The following is an 18,132-nucleotide window of genomic DNA, read 5'->3' on the forward strand; positions in this document are numbered from 1 at the left end:
CTCATTTCGCGAACTTTTCAGGATAAAAACACCCCTATTTTTAGCAATTTCGCGAATGTTTTACCCTTCTACATTGCCACTCTTTTCGCTAAAACGTGAATAATATTTCTAATATACCCCTTTTTGATGGAAAAGCATTAATTACTGTACGGACTCCGTGCTGACTTCAACATGATCCATGCGAGTCTCAACTTAAATAGTGTAAAACTGATGCACCAAAATGGCTTCAATTGGACCTTCATTTTGCAAAATTTCACAAGTTCTGAGGGGGGAGCATCCCCCCTCAAACACTCCCCTGCATAGTGGGTAAACAAGTGCCTATTTTCGCCTCTGCTTTCAACATTTGCCAGTTTAGGCACTATGTTTAACAGGATTTATAGGCATAATACTGGGGAAGACTACTTCAAGTACTTGTCCACGAAAGGCTTCATGGACGGTCATTTCACAAATTTTCGGCTTTTTCAAACCAACATTTTCTCACTAATGATTGCTAAAATGGTCCACCAAATCGCTCCAATTAGGTCTTCATTTTGCAAAAGTTTCATACTTCTCAGGGGGGAACATCCCCCCTCAGACACCCCCTGCGTAGTGGACAAGCAAGTGGCAATTTTTGCTTCTCCTTTCGACATTTGCCAATTTATGTTTTAACACAATTTATAGGCCTACAATAATAGGGAAAACTTGTCCACGAAATTCGCGCGAAAGGCTTCAAGGAACGCCCATTTCACACATTTTCGGCTTTTTCAAACTAAAGTTTTACACACTAATAGTGCTGAAATGGTCCAACAAATCGCTTCAATTGGCTCTTCATTTTGCAAAACTTTCTAACTTCTGAGGGGGCCACATCCCCCCTCAGACACCCCCCTGCGTCGCGCTAGCGACGCGATGGCCGCTTCGGGTCCATTTTCTGACATTTTTTTCTAAGTCATATTGGGTCCGTCTATTGGGCGCCCCACTTTTATACGCCTTGCTACGCGCCTGGTGTCTTGCCTCGATACTTCCCTGTATTACCATTGATCACTTTTAGCATTATTACTCTCGTGTGGTAAATGGTCTTGATGACAAAATAAAAAAATAATTGTATGCCCTTATAGTTTAAGGTTGCAATACTGTATCACATTACAATAGTATTGTTATGTTGCCAAGCAATCGTTGTAATGCTTTGCCTCGATGTTTCTCCGTATTTGACCACTGACCACTTCTAGTATTATTAGTTATTACTCGCTCCAGGTGATGATCTGTGACACGTTTCATAAGTGTTACAAAAAAGTGTTTAGAATCTAAACGTTTGAATTTTGCAGTGTACTGGAATAGCCCATTGCCACTAACTTCTTTTTCTGCAATATGTAATATTTTTTGTCATATTGAAGATTGTACTAATTGATTGTACTAATTGAATAAACCAATTGAATATGTACTCTTTTACTATCTAATTGTGAAAGAGTGACAGTTTTTAAATTGTCACTCTTTCACAATTAGTAAAACTTTCATGGACTGTCTACGGTTACTGACAGTGATCAATCCAATAGATTTAATCTTGGTCACTGACAGTGATCAATCCAATAGATTGAATCTTGTTCACTGACCGTGGTGATCAATCCAAAGGATTGAATCTTGGTCACTGACAGTGATCAATCCAATAGATTGAATCTGTACTCTTGAAAATTATCTTCCTTGTCCCATTTTAGGAGTAAATTTGAAATACACTCCCTACACTCTTTTCGTATCACTCCATTGTATTGTATATCGTAAGCACTCTGTAAGAGTGAAATAACTCAATATTCATTTCTTTTACATTTAGAGAAATTCCGAGTGGACACACACTTGGGTCCTGATGGGACCAGGCAAAATGATCAAGCCAAGCTTTTAAACTTATATGCTGGTCTGTATGGAGAGAAAACTAGAAAGAAACAGAAGCAAGGAGAGCAAGGAAAAGAAAGGCCACTCCCAACAAATCAATTTTGCTCTTAGCCCGTGGGTCGAGAAATAAGAAAACTGGGAGTTCTTATTCACAATGGACTGTCAAATTATTAGGTTATAAACAGTCTATAAACATATTCATCATAATATTCTTCACAATTTGTGTTTCTTTTAATATTGGTATATCGTTCTGTTGTTATGCCTTTACTGATCACAAATCCTATAATATCGAAGCAATGTTGGACCCGTTCATTCACGCAGTGGTTTAGGGTATTGTAGACATGATAAAGGGTAGTTGTCGATTCAACTCATAGATAAAGAAAGGCGGGAATACTTTCCCAACAAGTTTATCGTATTCTTCCCGTTAAAATATCAATATCTTACCAAGTGACAATAGCAATTATATTAAATTAGAAGAATTTTTTGACTTCAACACTACTTAAAATTTGACAAAAGTCAAAAAAAATTTCTAATTTAATTTATACCACTACGTATGAATATACAATTTTATAGCAATTATATTATAATTCAAAAATTAAATTAAAACTGATGTTTTTGGACATCCATATGGTAACTACGCTTTTTTTACATTTTACATAACATTTCTAACAATGTCCAACCTGTTTTCGATTCATTCTATTTTTACAAATATTTCACTCTCTCTTTTTAAAAGATATTGCTTGATATTTAATCAAAGCTATCGCTACTTTTGGTGTCTATGTGAAGAGTAATTTATATCTAATCATATAGATGTTTGATATAGCGATCGAGGTACCTGCCACGACATGGTACACGACAACTAAAATAGTATACTTTACTTTCCTAAATATTCATAAAATATCAACGAAACAATATCTAGAACGGGGAACATGATAAACGTCACAATTAATCACAAAATGAACAAAACGATACAAAAACCTATATCTATCTAGACTCGCCCTGTTGTTATTTTTAATCGAAAATTCTAGACCTTGTTTTTGAAGAAATCGTCTGCACGTCGAGACAGGTTCCCGCGCTTTATGGAACTTTGATAAAGTTCAATTCCTGGAGTTGTTCATGCACGTTTAGGATACGACGAGCTATCTAAAATCCTTTTGATTCTATTTTAACATGAATTACCTATATTTCAACAATGAACAACCTATGTTATATTTATGAGAAGCATTCAATGTTAACCGAGTTTTCTAACATTTTTTTCTATCAACAAGGTATAAATTAGGGATTTTACCAAATATGTCGCTTCCGAACGATCCGTTGAATCGAGCATACGGTAAGATAACTGAAATTAAACTATATCCAATTTTGCTCTTACATCTAGTTTGCTGAAAATCACTTTATAAGTATAGTACTAATTCAATGTGTTTTGTTTATTAAAATAGCCTAAGTACTTGAAATTTAAACAACATTTTAAAATATATCATATTGTGTTGCCAGTCTTTATCAACATTGTAACCGCCGCGCCGGGACGCTTAATTTTTTTCTGCAACCATAACGGGACGCAAAAATTTGATAACCCATAGGAATACATAGGAAAGGATTAGAGTTATGGTTAGGATTAGGGTTAGGGTTAGGGTAAGTGTTAGGGTTGGAGTAAGTGTTAGGGTTAGGGTTAAGGTTAGGGTTGGGTTAGGATTTACTACAAAATTACGCCGCCGGGACGCAGAGAGAAGAAACAGTTGCATGATGGCCCTGTTAAAAAGATTACAAATATATCGAACAAAATAAGGGTAAAGAAGCTCAAAAGCATAATGAAGTAATACATTTTGGACCAATTATTGCTCTCGGACCGCAACGATTTTTTTTTATCGTAACTGGATTTTGTTCTCTTGGGCCAACAGGGCTTGCCTAGTGCATGTTAATCAACGCCGCCATTCGCATAATAAAGTAGTCTTGACAATTGCTAATTGTCGCGTAAAAATGCCCAAAATGTAACTCCTTTTTCGTACAATTTTTACAATACCAATTCTCAGCTAATTTTGAAATCACATCTTATTGCACCACGAAGATGAACCTCAACACATTATAGACTGGTAGTTGCATAGGCTGGAAATTAGCGTTTTTAGTGTCCACATCATCAACCATGGTCTCGTCCATATCGTCCACCATGGTCTCAATCTTTAAGTTTTCTTTAAAAAAATTATTTCATAAACTGATATCCAAATTTAGATAATAAAGTAATACCTTTTGGACCAATTATTGCTCCCTGACCGCAACGATTTTTTATCATAACGGGATTTCGTTCTTTTGGACCAACATGGCTTGCCTAGCCCCTGTTAATCAACGCCGCCATTCGCATAATAAAGTAGTCTTGACAAATTGCTAGTTGTCGCGTAAAAATGTCCAAAATCTAACTTCTTTTTCGTACAATATTTACAATACAAAGTTAATTTTGAAATCAGATCTACGAAGATGAACCTCAACTCAGTATAGATTCGCAGTTGGATAGGCTGGAAATTTGCCTTTTTAGTGTCCATATCGTCCAACATGGTCTCGTCCGTATTGCCCTCTCAATTTTTAAGTTTTCCTTAAGAAATTAATTTCATAAACTGATATCCAAATTTTGATAAGCATTTTCGTTCTTTAGATATTGATATGTAAACTTTTATAATCACAATTCATTTAGTGATCATGGGTGGACGCACGATACTGCGGTAAAAAAAACCACTTGCGGTTTTGTCCATAAACTTACCGTTCCCGAGACGGTCATTAAATGTAACACCAACTTTTATGTGATTTTAGTCATTTTATTATTGCTATTTATTGTTTAAGTCACATTGACATGCACAGGTAGACTGTATGTATTTACGACATTATTAGTAAAACAAATAGCGACATGGAGCGGTTCGCTTAATTCCTTCAAATCGGGCGTATCGATCCATGAGTAGTTTGAGGAAGTTGAAATTAAACTGCAAAATATCGCAAAATCGAATAATTTGTAACATAGTCTTTCAAAATAATGCAATGTGGAATATTCCAGACATTGTGTGGGTTTTGGCGACCATAACTTTTAATTAAAATCACATAATATTGAAAGAATATATCATTCTTTTCGATCGATCATAGTTATGATCCAAATGTCGCGTCGATATAACACAAACGATAGAGAGAGAATATGGACTGAAATTTATAGGTAATCTCATTTGGTAACCCAAATATATTAAGTTACCTGTTTAAACAAATCTATAAGAAATTTTAGATATCATATAATCTGTAACTCTTTCATGTATAACATATGGAAATGAAACAATTCCAAAATATCTATTGCTTTCAAAGCGAGCCACATTAAGTTGCAGAGCCAGCTTCCAGAGGTGAAAAAAATAACACAGAACTGAACTGAATGTATACAGATACAGCGTTTCGTGCCATTTTTCTTTCCTGTGTCTCTCTCCCTGTTTCCCAATCTTGCCATTATTTTGATTCCCGTCCTCGTGTCTCATTTTTTGTGTAACATTCAGGTTTCTTCTTCCTTTTCCTGTTGTTGTTGTTGCGCTTAACTCTTGACGATTTTCTTTCCGTCTTCTGGTTGCTTCATCGGCCAAAAGATGCATGGCGTGTGACTTTGCCATGTTTATTGCAAGCAACCGCTTTTCCTTTCCTTTCATTTCTTTGGTTTGCAACTTACTTACTTGTTTGTTTATTTGTTTTCCCGGATTTTCACTTTACTTCTTTCTTCTTCTTCTTCTTTTTTTTTCCTTTGGCATCTATCACTTTTCTCTAAGCATTTTCCTCTTGATAATTGTTTAATTTTCGTTCCGTGACCTGGATGGCTCACCATGTTCACTAAACGATTCGTGTGACAACGCATGAATGTTCCCATAGCTATTCTCATGTATTTAAGCAAACATTATTTGTGTTGCGATTAGTTCGTTTATATAGAGAATGATATGATAGGTGCTAATGTGTAAAGCTATAAAACAGAGATGCTCAATTCTTTATTTAAAAAAAACACAAATCGTAGATTTTAGTACGATTTCACAAAATGTGTCGTTGTCGAAGAGTAACCGAAACGCGGGCTGTCAAAATGTCCACATAGTTTCGGCCGTTTGATTGCTACCGCTCCGGTTAGATTGCTACCGGTCCAATGCCTACTACCAGCGCAGATCAATATTGTTTCAAGTAATGTAAAGCTTATTTAATATTAGTACACTGTTGTCTGGTACTTAACACTTTTACAAAACATATATTTTGATAAGAGTAATAAACCTGTATCCAAAATTATTTTGATATTAGAGCATAGCTCGGGTGTAACCAGTCTGGTCGATTCTGAGCCATGGGCCTGTTCCTGAATGGGAAAACTCACTTCAGATCAGATATTATTTGGTCGAAAAAACACCTTGTTTCCCTGATTTTACCTGATTTCTGTTTTTCATAAACTGACAAATGGACACTCTCTCTTTACTAGTCCACTTCTGGTCATTCTTCTGGTTCATTCGGTGTTGCCTTCATTGTTCGTGTTGGTGCACTGGTCTTTCGTCTTTCGTGATTTCTTTGTATTGGACTGTCCAAAGAGCACGTTATGCCGGTTTTGATGGGCTGCCCATTCCCAAACCATTGTTGGGTCTAATTACGAAACTGACTGATGTATTTTAAATAATGTCTTGATAAAAATGTATAATAAAAGATGTTACAGAAGGTAAATAGTGTTGTAATGACTAGTGACCAAACCAGAAGTTTGTGAGAGTTTCATGGTTCGGGAAAACCACCCGAAATACGTAATCAAGCATTGGAAGATAAAGGACGCTTAGAAAGGAAAATGCTGAAAACAGGAAAATAAGTGTTGCATACACGAATGAAAACAAAAAGAAACAAACAAACAAACAGACAAACAGAGAACTTCAATCAGACAGAAGCATATCATGGTACCGACTAGCAACACGTTTGAAGATTGTGCGTCCAACATTGTGATGCAAAAACAACTTATTATTTTGATATCTTTAGAATTCATGGCAATTTTCGGTATTTATTGGAGTTTTTCGTAATTGTGGTGATAATTTGGTTGAAGTTGCCGTTGTAAATTAATTTTGCACTGAGCATTGAGTTACTTATAGTTACCTCCAGATACTTAATATAATGCGCAGAATAATGAATACAACCATTTTCTGAAGTTTAGATCAGTAAATAACAGCAAAGTCTAGTCAGACGTTTTTCAGTTGCGACAAAGTTCACGGTTGTTAGGTTCTTGTCCAGAAGGATTTTTGGTTATTCACGGCGAGTTTCGGTTCTTTGTCATAGGCGCAGCGACCGGGGACAGGGAGCCTGGTCTTAGGCCACAATTTCCTCATTGTGTGTCTTTGTGGCCCCTATCTCTGCTGCAATTTTTCATCTCAAATCATTACCTTTATTCTGAGAATCTATACAAGTGGTCATCAGAATATGACACGCAATGAGCTTTAGTTGGAATATACCAACATAATCACAGTCATATAGTTTATTGAATAATGCGAAGTTGTCACATCTTTGAGACGCAAAAATTTTTCGGTATGATGTCAGCTTGCAATTTGTGCATAGATACATAAAAGACAAACAAATTATCGTTATCATCGCAAGTTTTCTCTGTATTCCGGTTTCCTCCTGGATCTAAAACTGGACTTTATATTATTCTGACTTGTCTATCGTATAGATTATGATCAATGTTTTGAAAAATGGCGCAAACCGACTGAATAACTGATAAACGGTGATAAACCATCTACCCCTCCCAACATTGGTCAAGACTCGTTTTGCATTGTGTGCAAAATGTCGAATAGATTTGTAAGGCAACAGGTACGATTTGGTAGTGTCTTCTTTTCATCTGGTATTAATTTTCATAATAATAACATGGTAAATATTTCAAATAAGTAATGAATCTTGGTAGGCCTATATGTTAGGCCTAATTCAAATTGTTAAACTTTCCTTCACCGGGGGTTTCCACAGGTGCCTAGGCAGTCGTGGATTGGGTCCATTTGCTGGGGAACGTTTGCCGCAAAATTAACTACCATAGCGCCATCTGCGTGACAAACTAATTTTAGAGTTGAAAGTCCATAATACCATACATGTATAAAAATGGTGGATGTCTGATATAAAAGTTTGAGGTTAATGCTTCTGATCTTCGACATTCTATGAAGATAAATTTGGAATTCCAAAATAAAACAATAGATGTATAATGTAAGATTAATAATTTTAACATGGATGTCATGTTTAAGAAGGGATTTTTCGTTATGTATTGACGACTATCACTCTCAAAACTACCTATTCAAAATGTGTAGAATCTGTTTACGAGGTACTGTGTTTTGCTTGAGAACAGCGATATTGTAGTGTAGCTCCTCTGTGAGTAAAGTCTTGCCACCCTCTTACCCCTCCCCCTTGTAGAATGCTGGCCGTTTTATACCTTTTAGCCTATTGGTTTTACAGTTTTCGTCAATTTGCCTCCTTGAAAAGTTGCCTTGGACCCACCCCCCATCCTGAAAGAAACAGTTACTGCAGTGATGTATGTCATGACATGTCTTCTCACTTATATTGGTGAGGTCCGCATGAAACTTGTAAGGTGGTGCTTCTAGTTGACATCAAGGACGGTTTCCAGTTGAAATCTATACACCCCATGTAAAATAAAACATGACATTCTTTCAGGTGACACAGTGAAGTCAATACCAAGTGCTTTAAAATAGTTGATATTATGAATCAAGTGGTCACAAATTGGGTTATGCCAGTTGAAATCCACACACCCCTATGGAAGTCGTGACCTTTACCTTCAACATAGGGAGTGTATATTTCAAATGGAGTCACCCATTCAACTAACCCCCATTTCAAATTCACACTCCCTGTGTGGAAGAATAAGATCAGGGGGTGTATGAAGTTCATCTGGAATAGGCTATTGTTTCATTACTACCTCTTTTTTTCTACATTTACTCATAAGCCACGCACTTTTTAAACGAATAAAGAACGCTTTCTTCATTCATTGACATCTGTGTGTCACCAAGGAAACAACAATATCATCGGCATGCTGAGATAATTATGCGATATTCTGTATCCCGTATTGTAATACCTTTAATATTCTTATTGTTTCGAACCATCTCACCAGTACTTCAGCACAAAAAAATGAATAAGCAATGACTTAGTCAGTCCCTTTGTCTGCATCCTCTACCCACATTAAAAAAAGTTTCAGACAGAAATACATTATAAAAAAACTACCAATCAATTGTTTAATCGAATTGCACAATTTAATTTAACCAGTATTTTCATTATAATCAGAGGCTTTTTTAATCAATCGCCAGAAAAGGTCAGGAATAGCTTTATTTTCTGCCAAATTCATCATTTTAGCCAATATGTCAACCAGATACACAACCTTTTCGGATTTTGTTTATTATATATATATATATCAGACAATTATATATCAGATTTCAATTTGTTTTCCTGAATTATATTCCTAATAATCAACCATAACAAAAATTGCCCAAAGCCATAATCAACTCTTGTGTAAGTTAAGTAACCCAATTTTAAGGAAAAGCAAAGGCAAAAGTTGTTGCTTTTTCAAAAAGTTCAAATTATTTATCACCTCGGTGGAATAATTTTTAATAAATTAAGGTGTTGTTTTTTTGTTTTTTGGGTGTTGTTTTTTCGATTCGTGCACATCAGTCCAGAAACCAGTATTTACGCTTATCTTCTCTGCCAAAATCTTGTGAGAAAAACGAGGTTACTACCAGGGACATAATGTCTAATTCTCTAATTTGATAAGATGATAAGTGCAAATGCGTTGACATTTGGATTGGTTTAGAATGTTATCTAAAAAAGACAAAACTTTGTTATTTTACTTGTGTGAACATGGAGAATGCAAAATAAGGAAAAATAGATGAGCAATATGTTATATAGCACCAAATATAATAAGTTTTTAAAAAAATCGAGAACGATGTGAGGCTCGCTTATCAAACCACGGCTAGATTTGAGTCCGATTGAAACATTGTCATATCGCACGACCAAACAACCCCGGAGGTCTATGCTGGCGAGTCCCTTTCTATCTAGGGTCCCTGATGATACAGACTGTATCAAAATTATTGGTACCCATGCCATCAGTTTAGATGATTTTTTTTTAAACGCCTGCTTCTTCAAAAATACAACATTTGGGTCATCTCAAAATGTTTTTGTCTAGTTTTATGACCTTGTATAACATTACTCTAAAACATCATTGTACCTCACATTGCATTTTGATGTGGCAGTCCTGTCTATAATCACTGGAAAACAATGGGTACCAATCATTTTGATACTGTCTGTACATTATCGGTCAAGCAAGTCGTTCCAATTTCTTTCTTTTTGTCAAAGAAAGTAAGTTGTTTAAAATCATCTTGTGAACAGCTGGTAGTGTTGATATTTAGTCTAGACTAGTAACAAACATAGCATGGCATAGGTGATAGGCCGGGCATAGGGGAGGCCTGTAATTACCAGACCGCTTTTTGCTGTAATTGCAAGGAAGAATCCAGGGAACACAATTTGTTTAAAGGAACGCTTCCTGAACTATACAACCTCATCTCGGCATGGAATCGGTGGTATACAGGTTATTAATGTTTTTAAAGGGGCAGATAGAGAAAAAAATTTGTACATGTACAAACTTGTTTGCCTAAACTGCTTTGAGAATTAGGGAGCAGCATGACACACTGGTTAAGGTAGTTGAATTTGGTGTGAGAGGTCCCGGCCTGAGGCTCATCTGGAAAAGGCTATGCAGATAATCCATGGTGAAGATCTCGTTAAAGTCGGCTCCGGTCACGATAACACTCGATTGTACTTTACAATTGGCACTTGCCTCTCCTATACAAATGCTCCGACTCGCAATCTACATCGACCCCCTTCACCAGGTCACTTGACCCAGCTGAAGTATCGCCAAAGGGTAGCCCTCCCTTTGGTCATCGCTTGTATGACATGGCAAACCCTAGCTCTAACACTAATCCTACTGTCAACCCTAACCCTATTGAAAGTCACAAGCCATGAGTTCCCCATTCTATTTGCTCACAAAGGGCCAAACACATTTCACAAATCAATGTTTGAAGGCCAAATACACCTCGCTCTGCTATGTTTACTATAAATTTCAGAGCTGCTCAAGAGCCAACCACTATAGTAAACATAGCAAAACTAGGTGTATTTTCCCCTCAGAGACATAATATTGAAAGACCTTCTGTGGCCAGCGAGCAAATATATATAATTGGTAAAGTAATCTGGTCTATGTTGTTGATTGGTTCAAAAGTGTATCGTACAAGCGGAATGTCGAAGAAACGAAGGAATTAATGTGCAACAAAGTTGTTTTTGAATTATGAGCTGATTTACCATGTTTATCGTTTTTAAACGGTAAACATGTAGTAGGTAATAATAGGTATTTAAAAATACCTATTATTGTTTCAAACTAAATTATTTCAAAGGCATTTGAATCTAGGTCAGATATTTTAAATGTTCTTCAAATCAATGACGTAGCGCAAGACATTCAACCGAGCATGATTGAGGGGACTCTGGACTATTTCTGTAATTGTCAAGCCTGGTAATCCCCCACCCCATTTACATGTGTGTCCTGTCCCGGCAGACATTATCCTGTTATGTCTTGTTTTGTCCTGTTTTGTCTTATTTCGGGGGGCAGAGTGCCTCCCCTCGGTAAAGTGTAAAGTGTCCTTAAAATAACTAAAAATGGGACAGATGGTAACCACAAACAATTAAGGACAAATTTGCTTTTACCGGTTTCGACCACAGGAAAGGATTCTGATAACACGATATTATATTTTGTTTTAATTTGAAACAAGCATTCCATTTTCGGTCATTTCCTATTCATGCTATTTATAGTGAATTAGTGATAAGAATAAATAATTAATATTCATCCGATGCAAGTTATATTTAGGTCTTATATTAATACCAGGTACTAATAGTAATACTCGGTTTTATTGTTATAATGAAAGGTGGGTGTAACGTTGGCATTACAGGGTGAATTAAAACGTTCCCATCATGCAATATGGTTTGTCAAGAAAATTGTATGTTATTTCAAGGCTTTACTTTTGCGCGTGGCTAAAAAGGCGAAATTGTCAGATTCTTGGGTTTAATTGCAGAAAACTGTCTCAAACATTTTTTCCGTCTCTGTAAATATGGACATAATACTCACTTGTATTTGATGTATATGCCTTTGTTTTAGCAAATTTAGCCTTATTGGAACAAAGATCATGCGAGTCCAAATCATTTGCGGATCTATTTTTTTTATTAGGTTTGGTGCCATTGAGAATCCCAGCCGCCCATCCTCAAACCAAAACTCTTTCAATAACCTGTGATACAATACAGGACAATATCTGCCAATTTCTAAATTATGGTGCACTGTGGGAATGTATCAATCCATCCTCTGCTTTGACATACCACGTTTCTGATCCGGAAGCATTCCAGACGACCTTGTTGGTTTCCCATTGTTTGATAAATATTAATATAATAATTATTGTAAACCTGATTCCTGTTCATAATGATTCGATTTGGTGATTTCCTTAAAAGTACCTGTGCGGAACAACATAACAAAGGCATATTCATCATGTCTATTGGGTTATTTCCCGTGAAATCCATACACCCCTTAAGGAAGACATGACTTTAATCTTGCACACAAGGAGTATGAGTTTCAAATGAGGTTACCTGAATGGGTCACTCTATTTTGAAATCTTGACTCCCTGTGTGGGAGATTACGGTCATGTCTCCTATAGGGGGTATGTGGATTTCAACTGGAATAACCAATAATATTGTTTGTTTTAAACTAGTGGTTAATAGGGATTTTTTGAAATTGGATCCAAAACTTCCTTCATTTTACCCCCAAAGAGCTATAAACTAGTTGTTTATAACTCGCATGGTGGATGTTTCGTTTGATTTTCAGTCCATTTGTTCCATCGCTGCTGTTTTTTCTTATATGCACTTTACTTTTAAGACATGCATCGTTGCATGCCATACATGCTTTATGAGCTTTATTTCCACCTTATATGTTATTCCATGGGTGTGTATGAGGGGGGATGTGCTCCCTCATAAGTGAGAAACTTGGATAAAATGAAGACCCAATTGAAGCCATTTGGTGGACCATTTTTGCATTATTGTGTAAAGTTGAAAAATAGAAACAGTTCTGTAGTTGGGAGTACTCACCTTGCTTGCTTGCACACATTCCGGACGTTCACTCTCTTAGGTAAATATCTACGTTTACCTCAAATACAAATAAACGATCAATTAAACACGTTTTGCAAGAACAAATGTCAATTTTTGTGCGTCCTGTTCGTCAAATAGGTGTTAAAATAATTGTCAAATTACAATTAATGCTTGAACATATGTAGAAGCAATTAAAGTTTGATGTAAACACATTATTCTTACTTCAGCAGATGGGATATTAGATTTTACATTTATGTTGATTCGGAATAAAGTGTCTTTGCTAAAAGATTCCGCAAACTGTAGTTGAACATTGATCCAATATCCTGTCGATTTCACATGACGTAGTGCATGGAATAATGTTATATGCAAGTAAGATAGGGCTAATAAATCGGATGGCAGGTGTCACTTGTGGTGACATCATTTAGCAAGGTATCTGGTCATAAGCAAGATCAGACCTACCAAATGTGTAACAACCAAAGGTAACAAGAAATAGCACACACTGCTTGTGTGTAGGTAAGCACAAAAGAAATGGTCAAATTCTTTTGTATATGCCTATTGTGATTGTGCAGGGGTGACCTTGTGTGCAGATACACTAAGATACACACTGCAATTTCAGCTTTTCCATCTATATCTATATGAAGATATCTTTGTTTTTGCTAACATGAAACCCTAGAAATGATATTAAAAGCTAAAATATCATTTAAAAAAATCATAATGACAGCATTTAACACAAGAAATCTAATGAAATATAATGTAGGTCTAAAATACTATACATGTTACATGCTTTGTCTATTGGTTCATTGTTAAATATCTCTGAACAAGCATCTTGAAAAATGGACTGATCTTTGTAAAAAATGGTGTCAAAAAAGATTGTAAAGAGCTATCTACTTCGTTTTTTCAGTACTTACCGCCAATCACATGTTCATTAGTATGTAAAAGTTTTAAGAACAACAGTAGAAAATTTCTGCTACTACAGGGGTTAATTTAAGCAGAAACGAAGCTTGTAATCACTGTTAAAGTCAATCTTGAGAAGTGGACTGATCATGGAAATCATCTCCTGTGAGCTCTTGGTGCATTTTTTGTCATCCTAAAGATGTTTATTTTGAACTATATCATTTGTTCATTTCATACGATATGGTTTTGGCCGAATTGTTTACACTTTTCACATCCAGGGGTGAGTTTAACAAACTTTCATTCACTTTCTTAGGAAACCATTACATAACATTACTCAACATCAAAAACTTCATTCACAAAAAATAGATCCTTACACAACTTAATCTTTGCCTTCGGGACATTGCTTATAGTCTTAGCTTTTCTGTGATACCCTATTTGTTAGGAATTATCTTCAAATTCTCTTAGAAAATTATAAATAAGTGTGGCTACATGAGCTCGGTTGTTACGCATTACAGGCCAATATGAGTGCCTCGTTAAGAAATTAAGTTCTAATTAAACAGGTAATTAAGAACTTTATTTTTGTTTTTTTGGCTAAAATATATACCTTAAGGGATCTAGAATGATCGTTTATGGCGTTTCGACAGTATTTTTTGTAGGACATGAGATTCTGAATACGAAGCATGTCTTTCTGATATGAAATAATTTTCATTTTTTGAAATTCACGATATAATACAAATTTTATGACGAAATTATTAAAATTTGATATTTTTCAAATTTTTGATATATAACAGTCCTCGAAGTAAATTATATAAATCTAATGATATATTCTTAAAGTGTATGTTGGGAGGAAAAGCCGACGATCAATTGAAAATTTTGACCTTTTATATTGAAGATATGGATTTTTTCCCAAAAGACCTATTTTGTTTTGGTGTTTTGGGAAAAAAATCCATATCTTCAATACGAAAGGTCAAAATTTTGATCGTCGGCTTTTTCATCCCACCTACATACACTTTAAGTATAAATCATCAGATTTATAAAGTTTACTTCAAGTACTGTTAAATATCAAAAATATCAATTTTAATGATTTGCCATAAAATGTGTATTACATTGCGAATTTCAAAAATCTAAATTATTTGATATCAGAAGGACATTCTTCGTATTCAGAATGCAATTCGATATGTCTGATGTGCTCTAATGTCCCACAATAAATACTGTCCAAACGTTCATACCCCACCCCTTAATATCCTTAATATCTTATTCATAAAAAGAAAAAAATAGATTGATGTTAATAATAGTTTAGACTGAATTATACCAATTAAAAGACCAATGGTGGGTACACAATGCAATTGGTAGGTCTAATCTTGCTTATGACCGTATGCCATTAAAATAAAAACACACAATTGTTATTAGCAATATTTCCAGGAAAAGAAAGAATGGAAGTATTTGTTCCGTATTACTAGGATATCACGCATTCGTAAGGATACAGTTCTTTACCCCCATATATATATACACGCTCAAGGAATGACCCCCGAATATGTTGGGTACCAACATTTCTACTCCATAACTTGGGTTTATTATTTTTAGCTTGTGGGAGTTACTTTTGTCATTGCAAATGAGACCCATTTGGTGGCTTCTATAGTGTGGGCACGTCAGTTGTGTCCATAATAATGGGTTTTTTTCCGATCAGCAAACACCTGCGTCAAACTAACCCATTGATACAAAGTTTACTGGATGGATTATATTTAACACCGCACCGAAAAATCAACGAACAAAAGTAGCCGGTGCTTTGTTTGATATATAATCATATATCTTTTTTACCTAAAGAATATTTTTGGCGGAAGGTGTAACAGGTGGTGAGCCACAAACCCAGGACTCTCTATTGAAGTGTCGTGGATGGTTTATGGTTACGTCCAAAACCTGCATTGACAAACACTTCAAATAACATCGAAAAAATTATTCCCGCTAACAAAATGTGGAACAAATGTTGTCGAAAAAAACTTTGGAAATTGCGACAATGGTGGCTTCACTTGAAATCTACACTCCCTGTGTGGTTGCTTAAAGTCATAGTGTATATGATTTCGGCAAAATATTCATTTTGTTATTCTTTGCTAAAAATATTACATAATATTAGTATGTCAAAAAGGGTTTCTGGTCGTTTTAAGCCGACATTTACTATAATTAAAGCACATCAGTCTTTTACATGGTATTTAACACACCATTGGTGATTACAATCGTGGAAAAAGAAGACATTCGAAAACTGAGGGCGTCCTTAAGAGCAAATCACACAGCATTGATTTAGTTGCTCTGAGGTCATGTCTTCCATAGGGGATGCATGGATTTCAACTGGAATATCCCAATGATGAAATGGAATTGGATACCATTTCATACAATATAGCTTACTGTGAATTACACATCGTACGTGTACATATCCTGTGTTTTCAAGAATATATCTTTGTAAATAAGTTTTACGGAATTTGCACGGAATTGTCAGTGTGGTTCCCTGGTCTGGTTTACTTTCTTTATTTTCAATGTTTATTAGGATATTCTTATACAAGCCTCGAAAAAAATCGATGAAAGATGATATGTTTGTCATAACCACCTCTATAATTCTATCTCGATCAAAGTATTCCTTATATTGTTTTTCATTATCTCTCGTATATGTTGCCATACACACACAAACCTACCCCTACAATATTTGAATCGTAACACTAACCCAGTAACCCTGAATCTATCTCCGGGGGGGGGGGCTTAATTTCATTCTGCAACCCTGATGTGCCTCAATACCCCCCATCCAGTCTTCGAATTATGTTTTGTTACCCTGTGGTGAACTTTTTCACCCCATTTTGAAAGTTGTGGTGCAATTTCATCTGACGCAGAGCCATTTGAATTGCAGATTCAGGCAATCAACACATAATGTCAGTACAATGTGGAATCGCAAATATGCATCACACTTTTAAAGTTGTATCGTAACCGGCAAATTTTGGGTTTCAAATTGCACTGCGATAGGGTTTATTTCGAATGCTGACCACCAGGGCCCTAAGACAGGCCCCTGGATCCCACCCATGCCAACGCGGGGAAAGGGAAGGGGACAGGATCGACAACTTAAATAAAAAAAAGAAAAGAATTATTCCTTGTTCTTAGTACTTTATAAATACGCTCACATTCGATAAACACCTTGATCATTGTTGATTTGGGTATAAAATTGCAAATTTTGCGTTCGCGCAAAAAAGCAAATGTGTATACTTCTATTTGCTATTTTATGAAATGGCAAATTTTCGCGCGCTGTGCCCGCAGATACCTTTGTATAACTGGGGCTAAATAATGCTCACTGGCCAATTTTTTCTTTACCCCTCACCTGATAAAAAAAAATCCAGGCACTTCACTCACTTGAACTCCTTACTATTGGGTCCCCGGGCTATTTTGCTGACAGGGTCCTTTTCCTTAGATCCACCACTGATTGTACGTATTTTAATTCACCTTTTCTGTAGATCCAACAAGCCTTTGCGTTTGTCGGGCACCTGACGTCATGCCAATATGCATATCGTTAGCGAACATTTTTGTTGCGAATTTCAATGCCATGAACTCGTGAAGTGCGCATCAGAGGTCCAAACGCAAAGGCTTATGAGATTTACCGAAAAGGTGAATTCTCGCGCAAGTGAGGTTGTCAAATTCGGAAACCATGTCAATGGGTATGAAATAAGAGCTGATATAATTATTATGATATCATTGACCTTGTTGATCCTGTGGGGCAGAAGAGGGACTATATGCCCCTTTATGAAATAGTGTTTCATGAACATGATGAATGTAATGTGAATGACCTTGATTTGTCACCACTAAAACATGTTATTATATTAAATCATAATTAATATTACTAACATTTCTTGGAAAGAAGGAAATGCTGTTTTGGTTTACGTAGCACAATTATCTAAAATATATCAATATGTAAGGACACATGTCTTCAAATTTATAGATGCACACCCCGATAGAGAAGTTCGGATTTCCGGGCTTTTTGTCCAGTCGTGATTGTTGGAAATCCAGACTTATAAAGCGTCCAAAGGCGATTTTCCATTCATTTAAGTGAATATCCAAGCTTTTTCCACTAACATTGGCAACTGAAATTCCAGTCGTTTTCAGAAAGCAAACTGAGAAATCCAGACATTTCTTTTATTAAAAAGTTACTCCTCTATAGACAAATCCGATTCCACGCATTCC

Source organism: Amphiura filiformis, chromosome 14, assembly GCF_039555335.1.
Source record: "Amphiura filiformis chromosome 14, Afil_fr2py, whole genome shotgun sequence".
In the NCBI taxonomy this organism is placed as follows: domain Eukaryota; kingdom Metazoa; phylum Echinodermata; class Ophiuroidea; order Amphilepidida; family Amphiuridae; genus Amphiura; species Amphiura filiformis.